Source organism: Octopus bimaculoides, chromosome 23, assembly GCF_046866305.1.
Source record: "Octopus bimaculoides isolate indiv1 chromosome 23, ASM4686630v1, whole genome shotgun sequence".
NCBI classification, from domain to species: domain Eukaryota; kingdom Metazoa; phylum Mollusca; class Cephalopoda; order Octopoda; family Octopodidae; genus Octopus; species Octopus bimaculoides.
Genome location: NC_142950.1, coordinates 37,973,157 through 37,985,656, shown reverse-complemented (window position 1 = coordinate 37,985,656; position 12,500 = coordinate 37,973,157). Strand labels below are relative to the sequence as shown.

At 39.1% G+C, this 12,500-nt stretch overlaps 1 protein-coding gene across 2 annotated transcripts in view; it reads right to left on the bottom strand.

Moving 5' to 3' along the window:
- LOC106869011 (uncharacterized) overlaps positions 1-12,500 on the bottom strand; it is a 111,986-nt gene that overhangs the window by 94,946 nt on the left and 4,540 nt on the right. The window lies entirely within an intron of this gene.

Below are 12,500 nucleotides of genomic sequence, written 5' to 3'. Positions count from 1 at the left end.
CTTGAGCAAAGCACTTCATTTCACGTTGCTCTGCAATCATTTCCTAATTTGACAGGTGAGATGCTGTGCACCTGTACAGATTATTCTCTAAGACCTAAAACTTCTTTATTCAAATTGCCTTCCTTGAAACCTGCATTATCCCATAAGCTTCGAGATTTCAACAACGTGATTGTACATTTTTTTTAATGACATTGTATGGTAGGTGTGAGAGGCTGGATCTGGCCAGGTTACACATAAAACATGTGGAAAATATAGTTCTGATAGGAATGGTCTAAATGGTAAAGTGTTAAGTCATGAAATTCTCACCCACCCCCATTCTAATATAATGAAGGGTTCCATTTGGTAAAGAACTCAAGACTTCATTCATTGAAACTAAAGCAAAACTCATTCATTCTTCCATGTCTTCTGTATTACTGCATATTTGAAGACAATAAGAGAATAAAAGAATTAGAGAAACTTGAAAATACAAGCTATTGTTGTTATTATTATTATTATTGTTATTATTATTATACATGGAGGCTGTTTTTTTTTTAACTTTAGAAATGTCTTTGGATTAAATAACAGAAGATTCTGTGTTTTGGTAATTAGTGCAGAGAATGGGAAAGAAACAGAAATGGTACTGTAGGAATGGATTAGTTAAACATTATGAATACATACATACATACATACAATTGTTACAAAACTGATTTTTTGATAAACATATGCACCAGAATGAAAAGGTGTGTGTGTGCATGTGTATGCGGGGTGTATGTATTTATGTATCCAAGTATTTATGAATGGCCTTATGTATGAGCTAATTAAAATATTAATGAGGCTGCGAATATAAAAGATGTGTGTGTGTGTGTTAAATGATGACATACTTAGATAAGAACAAAGGGATTCCTGTTTGTTTATGCACATTCTTAGTATTTATGTATGTGAGGAAATGCATATATGTGTGTATGTATGTGTATAAATCTATCTATCTATCTATCTATCTATCTACATATATATATATATATATATATATATATATATATATATATATAAACAAATAGTAAATGAGTATATGCATATATACGTACAGGTATATATATATATATATATATATATATATATATATATATATATTTCACCATTCATCATTTAACATTCATTGCCCATGCTGGCATATAAATATACATACATATATACATATATATATATCATCATCATCGTTTAACGTCCGCTTTCCATGCTAGCATGGGTTGGACGATTTGACTGAGGACTGGTGAAACCAGATGGCTGCACCAGGCTCCAATCTGATCTGACAGTGTTTCTACAGCTGGATGCCCTTCCTAACACCAACGACTCCTAGAGTGTAGTGGGTGCTTTTACATGCCACCGGCATGAGGGCCAGTCCCGCGGTACTGGCTACGGCCATGCTCAAAATGGTGCTTTTTACGTGCCACCAGCACAGAAGCCAGTCAAGACGGCGCTGGCATTGGTCACATTCGGACGGTGCTTTTTACGTACCACCAGCACGGGGATCACAACTACAATTTCCATTTGAATTTGATTTTGATGTTGATATATATATATATATATATATATATATATATATATATATAAATATATATGAGAGAGAGAGAGAGAAAGAGAGTGACAGACAGACAGACAGACAGGTAGACAGATATATTTTAATGTTTGTTTTAATGTGAAATTAAGTTTAAAAACATTTAATATTAAACTGAAGGCTTACTTCACACTTTCTAGAAAAGTACATTAATTTTGATAAGAAAAAAGATTGACTGTGACTTCAAAGATTTTGCTTGTCAGTGACCTGATGGCTGGTAAATGGAAACTTTGAAGTCACTGTCAAACCTTTTCCTCATAAGAAAAATTAATTAATAAATATGTGTATGTGTATATGCATATGTATCTATGTATGCATGTATGAATGTATTTGTGTTTGTAGGTAGGTAGGTGTGTGCTTGTGTGTTTTTCTGCGTGCACATGTGTGCACATGTGTGCATGCACGTGTGTGTGTGTGTGTGTGTGTGTGTGTGTGTGTGTGTGTGTGTGCACGTGTTAGACACGTTCCCATGTCCATTTGAAGATGAAGTTTTCTTCCAAGTCTGAAATATTTCTTCTCATATCTGGGGAAGATACATTTTTTTCATATCTGTGCAAATCCATTTTTCATTTCTTATGAAATATATTTTTCTAAATAAATAAACAAACAAAAATTCTTGAAATATTCCAAAAGATTCAATAAAGATAGAAAAAGAACATTCGCTGATAGAGTAGGGTTAGGGTTAGGAAGAAGAAGAAGAAGATGGTGGTGGTGGTGGTGGTGGTAGCGGCAGTGGTGAGGAGGATGATGAGGATGACAGTGGGGGGGCAGGTGGTGGTAGTCCCCTCTCTCTCTCATTCTTTCACCTATCACTGTTTCTCTCTCTCTCCCTCTCCTTCTCTCTCTCTCTTTCTCTCTCCCTCTCCTTCTCTCTCTCTCTTTCTCTCTCCCTCTCCTTCTCTCTCTCTCTCTTTCTCTCTCCCTCTCCTTCTCTCTCTCTCTCTATCTATCTATAGATAGAGAGATAGATACATGCATACATTACCCCCCTTTCTCTCTGTATCTTCTCTCTCCTCTTCTCCCTCCCTTTATCACATTGCCATTTGCTTCATTCCCCCTCTCTTTCTTCTCCTCCTTTGCTCCTCTTCCTACCGTCAACCCCCCCCACATCTTTCTCTTCCTCATCTTTAACCTTTATCCTCTCTTTCATCCTCTCTCTCTCTCTCTCTCTCTCTCTCTCTCTCTTGTGCAATTCCTCATCCTTCTCCTCTTTACATAAACCTTTCTGTTTTCTTAATTCTCTTCCTCCTCTTTCCCTCTATCTTTCTCTCTCACTATTTCCCCTCCTCCTCCTCCTACTATCTCTCTCCTTCTTTGCTGTCTTTATTTCGTCTTCTCTCTTTATTCTCCTTTATCTCCATTCTCATTACACACACACACACACATGCACTCATACAACCTACACACACACTTGCGAGCGCGCATGCACGCACGCACACACACACACACAGATGCACACAGGCACACAGGCACGTGCGTACAAAATCAGAGAAACGGAGAGGTAAATAGAGAAGAGGAAGGGAACGAAGTTTAAGAAATGAAAGAGTAAGGAAAGGCCAAGAGACATATATGGAGAGACAGAGAGAGAGACAGAGAGGCAAACGGAGAGAGTGAGAGAGGAACAGAGAGGAGGAGGAGGAGGAGGAGGAGGAAGAATAGACTGGAGAATTAATGGTAGAGTTAGACAGAGATGTTGAAACATTGTGAGAGAATGGGAGAGAGAGAGAGAGAGAAATAAGAAAAGTTAAGGTAGAAAGAGAGAGGGAGAAAGGAAGAACGAAAAGAAGTTGAAGGAAAGGGGAGTAGAAAGAGACGAGGCTAAGGAGGAACTCTATCGCCGTCACCATGGCCACCATGGCCACCCCGCCGCCGCCGCCGCCGCCGGCTTCGGCATCGTCTCCTTCGCCGATCAGTTGGAGCCCAGTCAAAGAGCCGAGCCAACCCTGATCAGATTACGGCAAGTCAAGGGAGACAACTTTTCCTTAAATGGTAATAGTTGCTCTGTTGTAACCTTGTCTGTTGTAGTCAGGCAGCTTCACTGTGGTGGTGGGAGGAGGAGAGAGAGTGAGAGAGAGAGAAACAGAAGGACAGAGAGAGAGAGAGTTTATTTACGCACGCGCGTGTATGCGCGTCTATGTTTATTATTATTATCATTATTATTATTATTTGTATATACACACACGCGTGCGCTGTGTGCGCTGTGTGCGCTTTGGGTGCGTGTACATGTGTGTGTGTGTGTGTGTGTGTGTGTGTGTGTGTGTGTGTGAGTGAATGCGTGAGCGAGCTTGTTATATGTACGTGTGTGTATGTGTGTGTATGTGTACGTGTGTGTGTGTGTATGTGTATGTGTGTATGTGTATGTGTGTGTGTCTGTGTGTGTGTGTGTGTGTGTGTCTGTGTGTGTGCTTCTAACTTTTAATCAACACTCCACTGCCCCCCCCCCACGCTACCTGTCAGTCTGTCTGTCTGTGTGGGGTTACAGGGATGAGGGGTGACGGGGAGATCATCTGTATAGATATATATATATATGTATCTATATATATATGCATGTATATATATATATGTGTGTGTGTGTGTGTATATATGTGTGTGTGTGTGTGCGTATGTGTGTGTGTGTGCGTATGCGTGTGTGTGTGTATATATATGACCACCACCACCACCACCAGTACTATATTCCCCTGCAGGACTGTCTGTCTGCCTGTGTGCTCGGTGCTGAGTGGTGATGGAGATGGTGATATGTCTAGTGATAGTAGGCGGACGGTGGGGCTGTATAAGGTGGTGATGCGTGTATGCATGTATGTGTGTGTAGCGTAACTACCCCCTATCCAATTCTGCGTGTTTGTGTGTAGCATAATCCCCGTTACGTCCCCACCCCGACCCAAACTACCTTTCTCTCCCATCCCTTTGCCCTTCTCCTGAATATCTTGTTAATTAGACCCAATGTAATATCCTTGTCATGTCAGGTAAATCCTGCTACGGGTACCTTGTAATTCAGTACGACTCGTTTTTTGATCGGGTGGTTGGTGACTAAACCGGACCCCCGCCATCTGACTTTTCAGGTAAAGAGGGTGTTGCGAACACCCTGCAAGGACGGAAAACAAAACCTGTCAAAGGACGGATTAGCCCATTGTGACAGAACAACCATCCACATTTGCAGTTTCTTATAAAAATAAAAAAACACATCTTGCACGTGCGGTTGGAAAACCACGCAGTGGGTCCAAGACTTTTTATTATTATCATTATCATTATTATTTTTTGTTGACTCATTAAAATGATTTGTCTTGAAATTGCACAAATATTATTACATAGGCACAAAGCCTGTAATTGTTGTTGGGGAAGCATTCGATTAAATCGACCCCAGTTCTCAACTGGTACCTCTTTTATCGATCAGGAACGGATGAAAGGCAAAGTCAACCTCGGCAGAATTTGAACCCAGAACGTAAAGACGGACGAAATGGTACTAAGCATTTTGTTCGGTGTGCTAAAGAATCTGCCAAGTCTCCGTCTTTACAAATATATTACAACTCGACCGTTATATGATATACACCATACAGAATACTCCCGTAAGAAACCTCATTTTGTCGAACCGCTAAGTTATTGGGACGTAAGTAAATTACCAGTAGTCAACCTGTGACACACACACACACACACTGAGAATTCCTTTCAACGCTGGTTTGTAGATTTTGTAGCGTTATGCAGTGAAGAAGGTGAATAAATAGATTGCACCTCCAGCGGTCGATGAAACTGCCTAAAACAACAGCTATATAAACCTCACATCATACCACACAGTCTTTAATATTTTTTTCTAATTCGGCAGAAGCACAGTTAAATGCGGGGTAACAAGTTATTTTTGTGACGAACAAAATATTTTTTAACAATAAAAAATGTACCCATAACATTAGAATCAACGACAATTCTTCAGAGGCAAGGGAGAGAACTCAGATCTTTAAAATCATAAAGTTCTCTACCTTGCCCATTTTTTTTTTTTTTTTGCGAGAAATGTCATGATCACTAATTATCTTTTTTCCTCTCATTATTTACTCCTGAGAATGAATTAGTTATATCGCGAAAGAATTGATTTAGTTTTTTAACAAAACTGCAAAAATTGTTTTATTCATTTTCCATTTATTTTTAAATAGTTCACATCTACAACCTGATCGCTTCCATTCAGATTGAAGTATCTTAACCTATACTTGACTATATATTCTTCATACAGAAGGCATCCCTGAGAAATTTCTCAATGTCATTACGTTAATTTTCAAAATCTTGGAATAATCTTCATACAAAAACTAATACATACATACATACATACATACATACATACACACATACGTACATACCTTCATATATACATACATACAGACAGACGAACACATACACACACACACACACATATACATACATTCATACATACATACATACATACATACATACATACATACATACATATATCCATGCACACCAGCTCTTTGTAGCTTTAGAGTGAGGGTCAGTGCTCGTAACCCGACCCAACATGGCGGTTTGACCACGAAGTCTAATCAGGCTGAAACGGCTGCAGTGACCAACAAGCTGGACGTTTTACACTGAAGTGGCCCTCTCAAATGGATTGCTTCCAGGGGACACACACACACACATACATACATTTACACATATACATGCATACACACATGCATGCACATACATACAGACATATACACATGCATATGCATACACTCATACAAAGAAACAGGCAGACAGACAAAGAGATATAAACGGAGGAAGGGGTAGAGATGGGTACATTGAGGGAGTGGTAGAGAAAAAGCAGGCAGACGACATGGAAAGAGGGAGAGGGGGAGGGAGAGAGAGCGGAGATTTGATGAAAGAAAGAATGAAACAAAATAAAGACGAGACTTGTTGATGGTGGTTGGCAAAGCTGGAGCAAGAGAGAATGTGAAGAACGCTGAATATGTGTGTCCGTGTGTGTGTATGTGCATGTGAGTGTGTTTGAGTGTGTGTGTGTGTGTGTGTGTGTGTGTAATGTTGCTGTTGCAGCATTTTCTGTCTGGAGCTGCCAGGGAAGGAGTCTTGGAAACGGAGGAGGAGTGGGAGGGGGAGCGACAGGTATATTTGCCTCCTGCTGCCTGTTGCCACACTTCTGTTCTCTTCATAACTTTCGCTGTCTCAGTCTGCCGCGGATGCGTCTACCTATATCTGTATGCACACACGCACACACACACACATTTATGCATATATCTATCTATGTATATATGTATATGTATATGTATATATATATATATATATATATATATATATATATATATATATATATATATATATATATATATATATATATGTATGTATGTATGTTTGTATGTATGTGTATGTATGTACGCGAGAGGGGCGAGTCAGATAGCAGAGAGAGAGAGAGAGAGAGAGAGAGAGAGAGAGAGAGAGAGAGGGAGGGAGATGAAATTTAATAAAGTTGATAGAAAGTTGCAGCTTATAATTTCCTATTGTTTCCTCTGTCAAAGTTTAAGAATTGTTTTAAAGGAATTCCAGCAATAAAATAAAGGTTGGGAGTCGCGCAAAAGCGGAGAGAAAACGTGTCCAGCGAAGGAATAATGGAGGCGGCGGCGGTAGGGTGAGGGGTGACAGTCTGAACATTAAAACAACGATAGATGCCAAATGTTGAAGTCTTTAGAGACCAGTTTTATTCAAGTGAAAGGAACCAGTTGTCGTCATTGTACCATGATTGCTGTCGTCTGTCTTTTGAAGCTTCAACAGAAAAAGGAGTTTGTCGGAGCAGGGGAGACAACTCTTTCTGGCTTGTTTCCTCTGTGCTTTGTCGATACCTCGGAAATTACATTTTAATATCGATCTCTAATTGATCAGATATTGATTTAACTACTTCATATTATCGATAGCCATATCAAAGAGAAATTCAAGTATAAATTCCAAATCTATCTGCTACAACAGTGGTCCATAGGTTTCTCCTCAAGTTTTATTGCTGACTGAAACCATGAGTTAAGGATTCTGAATGGCCGCAAACAAGTTTAACATTAACAGCACCACGAACAGTCTTCTGCAGCTGGAGGACAGAAGTGAAAAAGAAGCCCTTGACATTGGCGATACCAGAACCGAAATCTAAAACTGAGTTATTTTCAACCAGACATGACAGACCAAAGTGCGGAAGAGCTTCTCGGAAAGATTCCTGGCCGAACATATATTTAACCAAGTGTGAGCAGAAAATAGGAAAGGAATTAAGGAATTCAAGCAAATATAAGATCAGGTGTCTTTAATTGGCTGACCATACAACCAGGAGACCTCGGAGAACTGGTTTACAGTTTGACACGCTTACATACTCAGGTTCTGCAAATCTGGTCCCACTTATGACTGAATTGTTTAGGGAACAATTGAACCTTTTGAATGTGATCTCAGTCCAAAGACGACAAAATATCCAAGAATGGTAGGAAAAGTTCCTGAGACAAAATTCTTTGTTGAGGCTACTGAGGTTGAGAGAATTCTCGAGGGATTTATCTCTGGAGGAAGATATATTTAGCTCCAGTAAAATACCTGGTTAAGAGGAAGAAACGAATAAATGTCGATGTCCACAACGGGTATGTTTGGTACAACGTCTTATCTGAGTGTATGCAGGTTCGATCTCTTACAAGGGACGCAATAAGTTATACAAATCCAACTAGTCATATTTTGTTTTAAGGAAGATGAATGCCTGAATGTCGCCGATTAGTTCGTCCTGCAGGATGACTTCAACAACCACATTCGGATAACTTAAGAGGAGTTCAGCAGTTCAGTGAAACATTCGCATTTGAGGATCACCTACACATCAGCAAAAGGATGTTGTAACTAAAGGTCACACCTCTTCTAGATGACATGTGCCATGGTTTATAAAACTACGACGACTGGGATTATCACTAACATGGAAGCTTGCTACTTCGGCCAGCTTTAGGTATCTGGATATGACCCATATTATTTCAAATGATGAAACTCCCTTAATGACGAGGGTAACCCTCAACGGGATTCTGTCCAAATGTATTTTCATCAGGGTCTACAGAGGCCCTTGATGCAATAACATATCCGCCAGTCACCCTTGCATTGTGCACACAGCATTTCGTAGGGGAACAGACGGACCGCCGGTCCACTTCACCCACTTCACCTTGGCCGCCTTTAATCATAGATCTGACAACAAAAGCCAGTCTATGAATACATATGGGACTGTCTTCAATAATTTTTCTCCCCGCTACACCGAGTCGCTCTTCGTACCACTTCGTGGACCCTAACAGCGATATAAAATCGGTAATCCTCTATGTTGTTGTTTACTTTGTCTTCGACAACCTGTATGAGACTTGTCTTTCCCGTTTATCTCTGCCACTGTTTTCTGTTGATCAACAAGCTGCTGCCAAAACGTCAACCTGTCCTTCCAACTGTGCTATTTCAGCTGTTAACAGCTGCTCGGTGACGTCATCACAATCCAAGATTTTTAAAATTAGTTTTGTTAAGATACGTGTACGTCAGCAGATTCTAATATACTGCCACACTTCTACCAAAACACAGTCGAAGTGAGGGAAAGAGTTATTTAGCAGAATGAGCAGATGTCCTACTCACACGCCCAATATTAACGGAACACTTTTTAAAACTACTGGTTGATTGGAATTCAATAACAGCATCACATGTTTACTCTCTACCAACATCTGGCGGACAACAGTCTATTTCTCACTACAACAGGTTCTCTGTCTTTTTAAGAAGAATAATGCCACCCATCTCGTGTGCTCCTGAAAGTCCTTCAGGGCAATGTTATAGTTATGCCATGACCCAAACATGATACTTGGAGAAGACCAGCAGCGAAGAGCAAATACTTTTGCCTTGGGTTCTCGACAAAACGTATCGGTCAAGCGGTGGTCACGTTTCCAGCGATTAACTGAAGCGCTGTCTGCTGGTTTCTGAGCACAATTTAAGCCACCCAGCAGAGACTTCCTCATTTTCCGCGCTCCACCCTTATATATTTAATATCTCTCTATCTCTATCTCTATCTATCTATCTATCTATCTATCTATCTATCTATCTATCTATCTATCTATCTGTTTGTCTGTCTGGATAGATAGATAGATAGATAGATAGATAGATAGATAGATAGATAGATAGATAGATAGATAGATAGATAGATAGATAGATTGACTTTAAGAAACATTTAGCAATGATAAGGAATATGGCTCCGCTGAATTCTGGGTAGAAAGGGAGAATTTGACATTAATTGCAAATACTGGAGGGATTGAAGTATTAATTCAAATATGAGAAAAGAGGAAAATAAATGCAAAAAATAGCTACAAGGTAGGAATAGGAATACAGAATGGAAAACGATGGCACTTGTTGTTGTTGTTGTTGTTGTGTATGAGAACGACGTTTAAGTTTATCTCAGCAATTTTTCGAAGACCAACATTCTCTGTTGCAGAGTGGAATGGCATTTGTGTTTCTGACGAGTTTTTATTGCAATCATCCATTTGCTTTTGTAATTGAGCTACTTTTGTAAATTGCTAAACACGTTTAATAAACATTCAGCGTTAAGAGGGCACGTGTCTGAGGGATACTCAGCCATTTTACATGCTAATGTAAGTAGAAGGCAGATCTGCTGATTAACCAGCTGAAATACTCATCGACGGAGATTTATTTACACACGCACGCGCGCGTGCGCGCAGTCGCTGCAACCAGTAAATACGTTCGGGAGGCTTTTGTTGTTTCATTATCGATTTCTTGATAAATTATGATTATTATTATTGATGGGAATAAATATCTGCTAGGTACAACGAAGCGATTTCTTTGTGTAACAAATTCAACTTGGCACGGGGTGGGGAAGAAGATCGATGAAACTGGATATATATATATATATATATATATATATACACTAACATACGCTCACACACACACATACTCAGCATATATATCGTATGTATATATATATATATATATATATATATATATATATATATATATATATATATATATGTATATATATAGGCGCAGGAGTGGCTAAAGGTGGTGCTCCAGCATGGCCGCAATCAAATAACTGAAACAAGTAAAAGAATAAAAGAATAAATATGTATATATATATATATATATATATATATATATATATACATATACATATATGTATATATATGTATATATATATATATATATATATATATATATATATATATATATATATATATATATACGCACACACACAACATATACATATACATGCACATATATATACATACATACATAAATGCATGCATACTAACACACATACATATGCATACATACATGCATACATATACATATATACAGTCACACATACACAAATATATTCATACATACATACATACTTTCTTGATTGCTGTACATAATTCTATGTACTGTACATGCACCTTTGATGAGTTGTTGTGTACCTGAGCCATTATTATTATTACTATTATTATTATTATTATTATTATTATTATTATGATACATACATATCTATGAGTGTACCCACGCACTCACACACACACACGCACTCACACACACACACAGCAGTAAGATTAACAGGTAGACAGACAAACGTGTTGGCGTAGGTATGTCCGTTCAACACATTCAAAGACTATTCAAGAAAATATCTCAAAAAAGAAGTCATCCTGGGTCCTAAATGCGAAGTTGGGCCTATATTCTATGCCCCAGCTCCCCTGAAAAAAAGCACTGCTGAAATAGGGGTGTGCTTAAGACACCCGCCCATCTTTTATGCCCCGTCAACTTGGAATGTTACAACCGAAATTGTTGAGGCGTCGCACAAAGGCGGAGGAGGAGGGGGAATGTTCCAAGGGAGATAATTCCCAAGTAATGCTTCTTTTTCGCATTTGAGACAATGAAAATGGTTGACGATTCAGGCCCAAGTGTTATGTTAAACATTCACAGGATTTCGGCAAAAGAGACCAACAGAATAAATATAAGGATTTACAAAAAAAACAAAAAACAAAGAGTGCTGAAGTCGATTCGTTTGATTACAATTTTGCAAGGCAGATGCCCCAGCATGGGCACAATCTAATAACTGAAATAAGTAAAGGATAAAAGATAAAAAGGTGTGTGTGGTGTGTGTGTGTGTGTTTCTGTGTGTGTGTGTGTGTGTTTCTGTGTGTGTGTGTGTGTGTGTGTGTCGTTGTTTTCCCTTTCTGTGTCGAATTGCAAACAATTTCCCACGAATGATGATTTTAGTCTTCAATTTTCTGTGAAAACACGTAAAAGGTCGGGGAAGACATTAATTTGTGTGGGGGAAGAGATGAGGTTTAGCAACAGGAAGAGCATCGGGTCAGAGAAAATCTGCCTCAACAAAATTCGTCTGATCCGTCCAAGAATAGAAAAGTGGACATTAAAAAACAGGTGGTGGTGGTGGTGGTGGTGGTGTGGCAAGGGTGACAGTGATGATGATGATGATGATGGTGATGATGATGATGGTGAGGATGATGATGATGATGGTGAGGATGATGATGGTGGTAGTAGTGGTCGTGGTGGTCGTGGTGATGGTGGTGATGCTGCTGCTGATGCTCTATAAATAAGTTCTAAGTTATGATTTTTCCCATGAATCACATGTTTTCTTTTCTGTTTTCTTTTGTCTTTTGTCTTTTGTGTGTGGAAGTGGCATAGCAGCCCCAGATTTGTAGCAAGAGACAAAGTTACAGTGTGGAAGAATGCACTTTGTGCCTGGGGAAGAAGGTCAGAAGCTGTTCAAAGCTAAAGAGTTTTTTGACCCTGAAGAATAACGGTTCTGGCTTGATTCCATCTCCGTAATCACAAGGGAAGGTCATCTGAGACTGTGAAGGATATTCACTTGTAAAGATTCTGAAGGTTTCAAGTGCTGAGTTGTTCAGGAAAAAAGAAAAGGTAATGTGCACTGGGATTC